Source organism: Lathamus discolor, chromosome 3 (assembly GCF_037157495.1).
Source record: "Lathamus discolor isolate bLatDis1 chromosome 3, bLatDis1.hap1, whole genome shotgun sequence".
Lineage (NCBI taxonomy): Eukaryota > Metazoa > Chordata > Aves > Psittaciformes > Psittacidae > Lathamus > Lathamus discolor.
The window spans coordinates 29,870,724-29,883,906 of record NC_088886.1 but is presented as its reverse complement, the minus strand read 5'-3'; the positions used below and the strand labels follow the sequence as shown (position 1 = coordinate 29,883,906).

The following is a 13,183-nucleotide window of genomic DNA, read 5'->3' as shown; positions in this document are numbered from 1 at the left end:
CTTCCTTGAAGGCTGCAGCAATAAAGCTTGCCGGGGGGTCAGAGGTGATACCGGCTGCTCTTAAGTGGGCAAAACCGGTGGTCTGGGATGGAAACTGAACTTCTTGAGCCATAATCAGAACCAGCGGGGTTAAATTCCGATGGCTAAATACCGAAGACTTAGCCTAAACATCTCTCCCATCTTGCTTGTCTGTCCCAAACAGGATCCTGCAGCATGCGGTTGTTTGGGCAAGGTCAGGCTGCCAGCGTGCCGAGGTTTGTGTGCCGCACCTCCCTGCTGCCTTAACACCAGGCACCACCGGGGCCGCCGAGTTTCCTCCATCTCGATGCGCTGTTGCACTGGGTAAATACCTCTGCAGCACTTGGGAAATTCAGAGACCTGCAAATGGATGCAGAGTTAAGCAGTTGCTGGTTTCAGGGCTCTCCAAAGTGCCAGGGCGAGGTTGATGTTGGAAACTTGAGCCCTGTAATTGTATTTTTCTGCCTGAGTGATATCTGAAGGGTTGGTTGGTTTGTTTCTGTGTTTGTTTGTAGTACAACTATCAAAGAGGTCTTGGTGATGCACACCTCTTCTAAAAAAGGGCCTGCCCCAGAGGCAGCACCAGCCCTTCTCGAGGTCGAGCCACTACACGTCCCCATAAGCATAACCCGTCCTACCGGTGGCGGCTCTGGAGTCATGCCAGCATTCCCGCGGGAGCAGGGGATTGCCTGCCATGCCTGAAAACAGGCTCCAACATCATTGAGCACTTCCAGGAGAGACCCGGGAAGGGCTTTCTGCAGGGGGCAAGAAGTGGATGCAGAAGGATGTGTCCAAAATGTGGTTGTAGAGAGCCAGGGGGAGTGTGGGAGTCATCAGGAGCAGGAGAGCTGAGTAACTGCACCATCACATTTCCTTATTCATGGAAAGCTGACAGAGTCACACACCCCCCCCTCTAGAAAAAGGCACTAAAGACATGAAAACATGGCCTTGCATCTCAAGAACATTGTTCTGACCGTAGTGCGGTCCACCAAGGCAGCATGGCTGAGCCTTTCACAGGCTGGTTTCTCTGTCAGCCCAACAGAGAGGTGGGAAAGCCCTTGCGGCATCTACCGCACAAAGCCACCACCATCCCAGTGTCTGTCTGGGCATCCAGGCACCTCCACCTTGACCAGGTCCTGGTTTCTGCCTCAGGCTGTGGGAAGAGAGTCACTATTCCCTGTGGCAGGAGGTTAGTAGAGAGCCAGGAGGGCTGCTGAGTGTTAGCATCGGTGTGGTTTATTATGCTCATTAACGATGTGGAGAAGGCAGCGTGTTAGCGAAAACGTGACATATTTAGGTTAGTTAAGGCTGAAGGACTCCGCTGCTGTGGGAAAGGATTGCATGAAGATATATGACATTCACCATGGGCCCATGCAAGATGATGCATCTTGGATAGACTAATCAAGATAATTCACATATATTGTCCTAAATTAATTACAGCCACTAAGTACAAGCCCAACATGTCAATGCAGACAGCTCAATTAAGGGCTCTTATTCAATGTATGCTGATGGTCAAAAGAGCGAAGAAAATATTACAATAGGCAGAGAATATGAAGCAAAGCAGTGGAAATATTGCAGTATCACTGCTTAAATCAACACAGCTCTGCCAGCACGTGTAGGAGCAGAGGGCAAGAACGATGGGCAAAGGGCAATGTGGCTAAAGGCTAGAAGGGCATGAAGAGGGACCTACTTCAGCCCTTTCTTCCTGATAACCTCTTAAAAATAGAAGAGATCAAGTATATACAGCAGATTTGTAAATAACAAGGACATGGTTGAGCTATTTTAAAAAGCAAGGGCTATTTGGGTGGAGCAGGAGCAGCGGTTCCCGTCCATGTGGAGCACTGACTCTAGGGCACAGCACCCGTGCGCTGGCTGGGGTAGGCATATTCAAGGGGAGAAGGTGGAAAGAGGTGAAGGATGTGCCTGGCTCTGTGTATGGTGGGTGAGAGCAGGACCAGACGCTGCATCCCAGCTTAAGACAGAGCATGGAAAAACTGGAGAGAGTTCAGGAATATGGGAAACTGCCTTTGAGTGGGAGGCTGAGGCAGGACCCTGTCTATTTAGTCTATCGCAGGCGAAGTTAGGATGTGACTCCATAGCATTCAGCACGTCCCTCCATGGGGAAGGGATTTCTTTCAGTCAAAAACATGTAATGAAACCCAGCGGCCGGGGGCTGGAGCAGGTCTCACACTGCAGCAGGAACTCACCAGGAGAGCTCTCCTTCCCCCACCCCGCACAGCCGAGGAGCTCCTCACAGTCTCTCTACAGTCAGAGTCCGTTTCCCCAGGTGCTGTGATGGTCAGCGAGGTCCCTGACACCAAGCATTCTGTGCCCCGGGGCAAAGGGTTTCATGCCTGAGTTCAGCAGTGGCTGCAGGAAATCTTTGGGCTGATTTCTCTCCTGCAAGACTCAGGCCAGCATCATGCAATCTCTTTTCATTCCTGTTTCATGAGATGTAAATAATTAATGAGAAATACAATGCAGAGAAGATATATGTATAAGTATACCCACACACATACATATATATAGTATTAAAAAGAAATAAGGCTCAGATGTATTGGGAGTTTTGCAGGATGGGAGATGTGAAAATGTAGGGCAAAGAGCAGCGACACGGGGGACACCCTAAAATGCAGATGGGGGGGTTGAGGGATATAGAAGATGGGATATAGGTGTTGTCTCCTGTGGCACATGGGGATAGGGATAGCGATACGAATGGCAGCTGCTGCCTTCCTGCAGGCCTAACTCCATGGGTCTGGGCATTGAAGCAGTTGGGAACTGGCTGCCTTCCTGGGACCTGCCCTGCGCTAAGCTGGAGTAACCCTGAGGTGAGACCCCCTGCTGCTTTTCCACCCTGGAGCTGAGCCCATGGCCAGACAGAGGTGAGGCAGGGGTCAGATGCAGGGGACCAGGAGCACCTTTAGAGTGGCTGGTGGTGTAGCTGCGGGCGATGGCTCCTGATCCCAGTCTTCAGCATGGTCACACCTTACTTGCCCAGGACATGGGCAGCTTGGGAGTCCCCCATGACCATGGCTCACACTGCATTAAATGAATTCGTAGGTTCTCTGCAACCCAGGAGGAGACGGCCCCCATGGCCCACCCTGACCTCAGGGCTGGACTTGGCCCCTTGTAACAGGGTCTATACCACAGGGTCCCCACACAGGATGTATGGCTGCACTTGCTGTCGCCTCCACCTGGCCAGTCCTAGTGTCCTGCTGACATGGGGCTCCTATAGCTCTCTTGGCCGCACGTTCCCCATGCAAAGCACATAGGGCTGTGCTGCAGCACCGGCAACGAGCTGGCTTTGCAGTAGGACACAAATAGCGGCTGCTCCTCCTGACAGCCCAGGAGCTTTTCCTCTTTGTCTGCCCTGGATTTCCAGCTTTTGAATCTGCTTCACCCCCAAATGCCCTCTTACAAATAACCCTGCTGGAGCCATCCTCTGCGCAGTGCCAACTTCCCCACCAGCTCATGCCCTACCACAGCAGGGACCAGGTGCTGGGCTGGCACTGGCGGCAGGACAAGGGCTGCTCCGCCTTGGGTTCACCTCAGCCCAGCTGTACCTGTGCCTGCTGGGGTTGGGGGCAGGCAGGGGCTCCCAGCAGCCGGTCTGGCCCATCCTGCCTTTTATCTGCAGAATCAATGGCTCCCATTTCCAGGTCTAATTTATCACCTCACTTTTTATAAATGGGTCATTTCCCATCCCCAGCCCGAGAGACAATTGCGACCGGCCCTGGCACCGGGCCACGAGCTCCTTTCAACTTCATAGCGAGTTCATCAAAGGCCTGAGACACCATTTCCCCAAACAGTAAAAGTGCCAGAGAAAGAGGCGTGTTGGGAAGCCTTGGTGACAGCCAAGTGCTTAATTAGTGGTAATGTAGAGTTTACGGCCCCCTCACTGCCTCCCCCTGGCCCCTTGTTTCTGGGAAGGGTGCAAAGGGTGAGGCAGGTCTCTCTGCTGCTCAGTGACCCATGATGTCCTCCAGCAACGCAGCACTGGCAGAGGGGATGGGGACATTCCATCCTGGCTGCAGCAGGAAGGCAAGAAGAGATTTCCCCATGTGGCAGTCGCTCAAGAGCATCCTGATGCCTGGGTTCCCCTTATGCCACAGCTCACCCCAGCATCCACAGGCATCCTCTGGTCCCTCGCTGCTGGGATGTGGGAAAGCCCCTGTGCAGGGTCAGCAGAAGAAATGCTGTTTCACACCCAGCCAGGCTCATCCCACTCACAATCTCCTGGATCCTCCTGTGCGGCTGCAAACAGCCCCATGAGACCCAATGGTGGGTTGCAGGCTGGTGCAGGAGGCTGTGTACTGCTGTCACATCCCTTTCATTCCTCTCTTCTCTGCACTAGCCCCTCTTCTTTCAGAAATCGCCTTCCTGCTCATCGCACTCCCTGCCTCTCTCCAGACTATTTTTACAGTAACTTTTTGGTGATGGAGCAGCCAAAGCTGAGCACAGTGACTTTGGCATTCAGGAGCATTAACAGAGCTGATGGTACTACAGTATTGACACTGACCTCTCTCACGGCTTCCCTGATACAGCCTAGCATCAGCCAGGATTTTTAGCCACAGCTGCAGTTAGCAGGGGCTGCCTCCCACAGCCACCAGACCCATCCTCTCACCCCAGGCCTCACCAGGGACCAAGTTTTCCATCAGAAGGTGCCAAATACAGGTAAGGCTCAGAATGAAAATCAAGAGATTTGGTGATGTGCTGCTTCATCCACCCTGTATGTGGGTGCCCGCTTCTCCCAGGGGAACGAAGCACCATGGGGAGCACTGCCACCACTGCCACAGGGAGTGAGCAGAGAGGGCTCCCCCATCACTTGACCAGTGAAGTATCGTGTCCTGCTCTTGGATGAAGCTGGTTCCAGACAGAACACCTTCGTGTCTTGCTTTCCCACCTGCAAAAGTTACTCCTCCAGGGACACACATGGCTGATGAGAATGAGCAAGGTGACGGGTGGTGCCATGGCAATGCTTGCTATCCACATTCTTCATTGCCCTGGGGGCCAAGCAGCGTTGAACTGATATAAAGCAGATATAAATCTGACTTTCATTAGAGAACTGTCTCGGAGGAGTGCTGGGTCTCACCGTGGGGCCCCATTCATACCCAGTGGGGCTGTGACACCAGCAGCTCTGCCTGCTCCCCAGGCACATGCATGCCAGGTGATGGATGGCATCTCCCCACCACCACCCCACAGCACACAGGCAGAGCTGGAACAGAGCTGCCCCAGGGTGGGATGACAGCTGTAATGGACTGAATCCCCATGCACAGGACCGTGCCACCCTGCACACAAGACATCCCTGGCAGGAGGCTCCCCGGCACATCCCACCTGGCTGCAATTCCCCGCTTTGCCTCCCTGGCCTCGAGTTTCCTGAGTGCCGAGCTCTCCCCCCGCCACCATCCTCGGCACGGTTGGGGTCTTGCAGCTACAACCAGGAAACTATAAAACTTTACAGAGTGCGGCTGGAGAGAAACAGGAATTGCTGCAGTGACTGCCAGAAGGGCCAGCGTTAGATTCACAAGATTTTCCAGGGGTTGGACTCGCCAGAAAGGGATTTATCCACCTAGGAGGAGCTGTAAAAACTAAAATTAAATTCTTCATCTTGGAAAGGGAGGGGAGAGAGAAAGAAGAAAATCCTTGACCTACCCCCGAATGCTCTGCTGGAGGCCAGGAACTGGGGGGAAGACACAAGGCACCCATAGCTGCACCTGCTGAGCCCCTGGGTGAGGGTCCCTGGCATTCCAGGGGCTCCTGTCCCAAACACTGAGTGGGTGCTGCTTGTCCTGTGAGCTGTGCCCAGCACTCCTCCAGCCTGACCTTTGCCTTCAAGGCATCATCCAGGGGTCTCTGTTCATGCCAAGAGGGAAGGTTGGGGGTCAGTGTCCTATCCCCAGTCCCTGCCTCTGTTCCCCATGGCTGCATCTCACATGCTGCCATCCCTACTGCATGTGAGAATGGTGCAGGTCACAGTGTGGGGACAGTATGGGAGTCCAGCATGGAGCAAGCAGGGATGTTCCTGCTGGCCAAGCCTTGACAGCATCCCAGCAGCTTGGTGGGGGGCACTTTCTGTGGTGTTCTGGAGCTGGTAAGCAGTTAGGAGAAAAAAACCATGCTGGCCTCTGGGCTTCAGGATTGTGCCACAGCATCCTGGGTAACTGGTGCTGTGGACAAAGCAGTACCTGGCTGGGTCAGGAGCTGCTGCTTTCGGATGAGGTGCAGTTGATTTGGGGAGCATATGTGGCCCCCAGCTCTGTGCCAGCTGAGCTCTGGCAATCTCCCCTGCTGTGTGCTGTGGCCAAGGGAATCGGATCCAACAAAGGACAGCAGGTCCCCACCTGCGCCAGGGACACCAGCTCTGGTGAATTTTGGGGCTCTGTTTGCCCAGACACTTAGCACAGTCCCAGGCTCATTGCTCTGCCTGTCTGTTTCGCTGCCATCTCCTCTGTGCTGGTGTGGGGCAGGCAGGCTCTCCTCACCACCCTGCTCTTCCCCATGCCACCAAGCTCCTGTGGAGGTGGCAGGTAGGGGCACGCCAGGGTCACCCAGCCATGGGCCTGCCAAACTGGCCTCAGCACCCACAGGCTACTGGAGCAACACACACCACATTCCTCTACTCCTCCTCACCAGTTTTCCGCAATGTAAAGGTGCATACAAAGGCTTTTAGCTTTGGCTTTTGGGGCCATCAGGGGAGCCAGGATGGCAGGTACAGCATCCCAGCTGGGGTGCAGGGGAGAGGGCTGCACCATGACACGCTCTTTTTAGGAATATAGTGCCCACAAGGTAATAAATCTTACACTGCCAATCTCTTTGCAACAAGCCAAGTCTCTGGAGCCTCACTGCCAAGCAGCATGGGAAATCATCCCACCATAGCCAAGAAAAGTCAAGCTGCTCCTCCAGACATGTGGAGGCAAAGATCAAACAAGACTCACTTGGAAACCTCAGCAAAAGTGTGCCAGAGGACACAAAGGATGTCCGGGCCAAGCCAAAGCTACAGCCCTGCCACCGCTGGCTCCTGGAGAGAGCTGGGCTGCACCAGAGCCCCATCAGCTCCATCTGCCCAGCTGCTGGAGTGGAGCACGGTGTGCCAGCAATTTGTTTTGTATCCACACTTTCAGGCTGAAAAAGCCAGGGGAAACCTGCAGATGAGAAGTTTGCATGAAAATCCTGTCAGCTGAGCACCCATCTGCTGACAGTGCTGTGTTGCCAGCATCTTGCCCCATCAAGACACTCAGGTGCCACTTTCAGATGAGCTTTGGAGCTGTTTTCCTTTTATTTCAGTTTTTTTTACCTGCAACAGATTCTACACCAAATGCCTGGAAGCACTGCTGTGAAAGTATGTATTGGGGAATGCTCTTTTGTCACTTATTCTGGTTTTCTTTCTATTTTTTGCCTGTTACTGCCAGTGCAGGCTCTTAAAATAACTGGCTACTTTAAACCGTGTTCCTTTGTTCCCCGGCTGAGCACTGCTGGATGCCAGCTGGAGAGGGAGGGAGGTGAAGTGTCAGGGCCCTGAGGAGAGTTCTAAAGAAGGTTTGTGGTGATGTGGACAGCGCGTCAGACCCCAAATCCCTCGAGCTGCCCTCTCCCTAGCTGCTGGCAAGACCGCATGCTGTGGGTTTTCCCAGGGAAGCACTGAGTTTGCAGGTTCTCAGCTGGCACCTACACCAGCACCCAACCCCCATCCAAGGGGGCAGCCGTGGGTCTGCACCCCAGCTTTGCAGTCTGCCAGCAGGTCGCCCACATCCCTGCAGCTGCTGACAGTCCCCTCAGCTGCAGACGCTTGCCCTCAGGGCTGCCCCTTTCCCACTTCTGCAGACTTTCTAAACCATGAAAGCTCCCTAGCGCTGGAGGGGAGAGAGGTGACAGAGGCCACACAGCTCCCTTGACCCCAGTTAGTGTGGGAAAGAGCAAAACTGGTTAGGAACTGGGAGCCAGCCCTGGTCGAGGCAATAGCTGAGTCTGGGCTTATCCTTCCTGAGCTGAGCGCCAGGGCAGCGGATGCAAATCCTGGGCAGGCTGGACGCTGCCTGGCACTTCTCCAAACGCCCTCATCCTCGGGCTCCCCAGGAATGTGGCATGGCGGGGAGAGGGGATCCCTGCAGCCGGGAGGGATGGGGGAGCACAGTCGGCCGGGGCGCTGGCAGCGGGCTGGGCTCCATCGCCCGCGAGGCACTGGGGCTGGGTCAAAGCCCAGCTTGGAAGCGCTATGTCAGACACTTGTGCCATGCCTGGGCACGTCCCCGCTTTGTTTATTCCTTCAGCTTATTATTTTGTTTGACTATTTATTCCTGGCTGCCTTTTTCTCACGGTGGCTGTGTTTATTTAGCACGGCTAGCCTGGAGCCCGCCGGGCTCACACGCTGCTGCTGAGAAGAGCCATAACCCCAGCGCAGCAAGTTCAGTGACGGGAGCCCCACGCTGAGGTTTCCCCAAGGGCCTGGCGGTGTGTTTGCAGTGGGTGGGACGGTGTTTCAAGGGGACAGTGGGCAGCAGACAACAGGGTATAGGAGGGTGGTCATGAGTGCTTGGTGCTGTTGATGTTACCAGCACGCAGCCACACCAAAGGGCTTCAGCACCTGCATGCCTTCCCACCAACACAGCCCTGCGGGGCCAGGGCTGCTGCGCCATGTGGAGAAACTCTGAGCGGGAAGGAGACAAGTTTGGAGAGTGTGAGGGTGGCCCATGAAGTGGTGCCACCTCCTTGTCATCAGTGGTGCTCCTCAGGGACCCCTTCCCCACCAACCCCTCAAGGTCCCAGGTGGTCCCTGAGCCTGTCCCCCCGTGGTATCAGGATGATGTGGAGATGCCAGCACACTGTCAGCCCTCCTCCCAGCCCTGGCCTGCCCCTCCATTCCCAGGCCCCACACAGCATTCCCTGTGGTGGGAGTCCCTGAGGACCCAAAACACTGGATCCTCTCGACGCTGAGGATGCGGCTGCGGCTGGGGGCTGGGGAGCCATGGCAACCCGGCAAGGATGGGGGTTTCCATGGCAACAGGAGGCACAGTATCCGGAGCTGGCTTTGGGTAAGGGATGCTCCAGGTGGGTTGGGAGGCAGGACCAGGGTACCCCGGAGGCTGGGGGATCCCAAAGCCTTGTCTTTGAGTCCAGGAAAGCTCCCCCACTCTGAGGATTGCCCTGGCCCACAGCACTTGGAGGGGTGGGCAGGGGGAGGCTGGTGGGGTCCAGATTCTGGTTTTGGTCCTGCCACAGCCCCATTGTGCCCACTGCCTCTGTCACCTCTAGCTGTTCCCAGGCAGCCCTGATGGAACACAGTGTCAGCACTTGCATGTTTAGTCCAGAAGAGCAAACAGCTCTGCAGAGCATGAAGTGTCAAGCGAGACCTCCTGGCTTTTTGCAGCCAGGAGAGTCTGCTGAGCACCTCTGCATGCTTCAGATATGAACATGAATCCCAAATATCTCGTCACCCCACTTGGGAGTCACTATCCCTCACTTGGGAGTGGCTTTGCTGGGTCAAGCTGAGGTGCAAGGCAGGATTCGGCTTCTAAATTCTCTGTTTGCTCCCCATGACTAAGGTAGGCACTGGGCTGCCCCCCGCTCAGGACCAGGCATGCCAAGAGTGTCTGCACAAATATTTCAGCTGCATCCCCCTAAAATGTCACTAATGGGACCAGGCTGCTAATTCCCTCGCCAGCAGTTAGCGATGGGCTGGGTGAGGACTCCACCATGGGACATCACCAATTGACATCCCTGCCTTGGCCGCCAGCCCCATGGCCACCCTCTCACAAGCTCGTCCCACTGTGCCCTAACCCACTGTGCCTCATCCCACTGTGCTCCATCCTGCCACAGGGCTGGGAGGTAGAGAGGGAAACAGGATGATGGCAGGCAGCAGGAGGAAACAGACCTCTCAGCCAGGAAGCATGCAGGAGAGTGACATTTGCCAGACACCAATGACGCTTTTGATAGAGTGAGGGGGCAGTTTGCTGCCCACAGGCACCCACGCTTCCCAGCAGCTAGGGCCAAGCCTCAGCCCCTGGCCCTAGAACCTGTGCCACCTCCTCCCCTGGTGCTGTCCTGGCAGAGCTGAAGCCACAAGAGACCAGACACCTCCTTTCCCTTTTGGGCCTAGCGTGCTGCGGAGCAGCAGGGGAAAGGCAGAAACACTGATTCTATTTCAATTTTTACGTGGCATTTGTTAGCATCTGACAAGAAAGAGCTAATTCAGGAGTGGACAGTGTCACCTGGACAGCATCAGCACGGTTGCAACATGCACCCTGCAACATGCACCCTGCGGCAGACAGAAGGGGCTGGATCTGCAAACACACAAACCTCATCGGATTTTTCCTGGGGGCTCATCCCCCGCGCAGCAATCAGCCCAGGAGCCAGGTTTCCAGCCACCCTTTCCCCACCGTACCTCCCAGGGCTCCAGCACCTGGCAGCTGGGGCCTTTCCCCCTGCAGAAATGGTGGCTGAGCTCTCCTGCAAGCGCTCGCCGGCAAACGGGGCTGGCGGCCACTGGCAGGCGTCCGCAGCGATTCCACCCTGGAGCTTGTGGCTGGGTTTTATATCCTAAGCCTGCTTCAGACTTTGCACTGGGAGAAGTGATTTGTCTGCAAATGTTATGTGGTTAAAATAAATGCAGAGAATTTTAATCCTGGGAATTTGGAAAGTAGGAGATTTAAAATAACAAAACCCTTTCATATGGCACTTAATCCGAAATTAGCTGGGTTTTAAGTTTTACGGGGGTAGATGATGATTCCTCGGACCCTTCCCGCTCAGTGTGGGAGACGGGGGCTCCTCAGATCCCCAAAGAAGGGGCAATGGGGGCTGCAGGATGGGTTCTCCCAGCCGCACCGTGCTGCGGCCGTGCCAGGGTGGTGCCCGAGCAGTGACGGCACTCTTTTTTTTGTTGACTGGAATGGATCTCCCACAGCTACTTAAGGTTTTAATTGCCCTGTGATTAAAGTTTTCATTACTAAGCAATTAGCACCTGAAATTTTAAGTGCTGAAGTGTTTAACTGCATCCTGAAGCTGCCAGAGGTGAGGGGTGGTGGATGTGGGTGGGACGGGAGAGGGTTTTGAAGTGGGGACCAAGGAGTGGCAGGAGGTGGCCGCCTCGCCGGGCCCCAGCCGGGCTGGCACGGGCGCTGCCGGGCGCCCCAAGCCCTCTGGCAGCGCCAAGAGCCCGGCAGCACGGGGAGGAGAGCCCGGAGGGGTGAGGGCCCAGGGAGCCTGGGAAGGAGACAGGCTGGAGCCGGCGCTGACCCGGCGGGAAAAGCACCGGCTGGGCGAGCTGGCACGCAGCGGCACTCCCCGCCCTGGGACCGGGGCAATGGGGGCATCCGGAGCACCCCTTGTGCCGGGGTGGCGCAGGGGCCCCCATCAGCTGCACGGCACCTGGTGCTGCCCCTCTGTGTGCTGCCGTTTGGACAGGGGGCACGGAGATGTCACAACGGCCCCACTGCAGCGGTACCCAGCCCAGAAACAGGAGGGATTTCCCCACCCCAGCTTCACATCCCCTGCATAGCTGTGCTCCTGGTAAGCTTGCAACGGAGGCCTCTTGCAGGGCTTTTTTATCCCATGCCCTCAGTGCCACCCTTAAAACACACGTCCCCATATCTATCTCACAGTGATGCACTCCGGGGGCTCACTGCCTCGTGAGGAATGCACTCCTTTCTGTTTGTTTTAAGACTCTTGCTGGGTAATTTCATTCGATGCCCCTTAGATCTTCTGAGAAAACAGGGCTAATTGTTCCCTAATCACCTTCTCCTTATTGAGTTGCAGCTGAGGTTGCTGCATACAAACGAGGGGAGGGGTGGGGCAGGTTTTGTGGGTACACCTATGAGTATGGCCATGGCTTGGTACACACTGTGCGTGTGTCGCTGTGAGGTACAACCATCACTGGAATGCGCTGGGGCTGTGTTTGGAAGCAGGGAGTGAAAATCAGGCTTGCTCTAGAGGGATGGGGCCTCTAGGTAGGAAATCTCTCAGGGAGAGAGGGCTGGGCCGGGAGGTTTGTCCTCTAGATATCCACGGCCATTGCTGCTTTTCAGGAGTTTTCTTTCATCTCTTTTAACAGGTCCTGCTGCTCCTGGTCTGCCCAGGAATGCCTCCTGGGGACACCATGGGCACCACAGCTTTGCCGCGCTGGCTGGAGGGTTTTCTGAGGCAGAGCATCACTAACTCAGGTCAGTGCTGCAGACGCGCTCCCTTGCATACACTACAGACCTGCCTTTCACCTCTCAGCACATCTCTGCCCACATCATGTCAACACAGTCCCTGTAACAGCCCTGTCCAGCTCCAGCCACCTCTCCGAGGTGCTGGGGAGGTGTTGGTGGAGGGGACTGGGGCTGATTCTGTGTGTGTGTGTGCAGGGACATTGTGGAGCTGGGAGATGCCCATGTTTCTATGGGCATGTGTGTCGCCCCAACCACAGCATCAGCCGATTCTCCAGGGGCCACAGCAGCACCGTCCTCAGCACCGAGCCCTTGCACAAGGAGGTGGGTTGGTGTTACAGAGCCAGCCTCTGCCAGCAAATACCACACAGTTACCACAGTTATTTCCTATTGTGCAGGCGCCGGAACCCTGCCAGTGCTGCTCTGCAGGCCACCTGCCAGCTGTGACACCCAGGCAGTGACCCAGTGCTCCCAGGCCAGCTACCTGCACTGCTCCTGCTCCAGACACCCTTGCCTGGGGCTGCAGCGCAGGACATGAGGGCTTGTGGAGCGGTCCACCACCAGCACCAGCTTGGCAGGAGCAAGTGGGGGCTCATTAATGACAGCGTGAGGGGAGAGAGACGATCATGCAGAGCATCCTCACCCTGGCCCCTGCCCCCCAGCTCCCTGCTCCAGTTTCTCATCGTTTTTGAAATAAATTCCTTTTGGGCTGAAATTTGCCAGGCATGGCTTGGCTCCAAGGGGAATTCTTGGGGAAAGTTTAAGTAAAATTGGTTCAGCCATTTTTGAGTTATTCAAGTGTGAATAAGCAATTTCCCCATGTGCTTCGTTCAGAAATTTTGTGCTTGGGTAACTCAGGGCTCTGGAATCGCAGAATAAATGAGGTTTCTGCATCTTGCTAAGCCGGCATGCTCCGGCTGCAGGGGTTGTATGGTGTCTCTGCAGGGAAGGTTTCCTGGAAGTGATTTCATGGGGAAACAGCAAATCTTCCACCCTGAGTATGGTCCTTGGTTAAGTTTCTAGCCCTG

General features: G+C 55.5%; 2 long non-coding RNA genes across 3 annotated transcripts; both read left to right on the top strand.

Moving 5' to 3' along the window:
* The first annotated feature begins 214 nt into the window (after nt 1-214).
* Nucleotides 215-4,418, top strand: LOC136011907 (uncharacterized). Its single transcript, XR_010611503.1, has 3 exons — nt 215-342; nt 2,755-2,843; nt 4,385-4,418. It is a non-coding gene; the product is annotated as an uncharacterized LOC136011907 (long non-coding RNA).
* Nucleotides 4,419-11,869: 7,451 nt separating this feature from the next.
* On the top strand, nt 11,870-12,856 carry LOC136010902 (uncharacterized). 2 transcript variants are annotated; one of them, XR_010611052.1, is made up of 3 exons: nt 11,870-11,954; nt 12,033-12,167; nt 12,554-12,856. It is a non-coding gene; the product is annotated as an uncharacterized LOC136010902 (long non-coding RNA). The 2 variants fall into 2 exon arrangements; XR_010611053.1 differs by having other exon boundaries at nt 11,871-11,954; nt 12,059-12,167.
* The last annotated feature ends 327 nt before the right edge of the window (nt 12,857-13,183 follow it).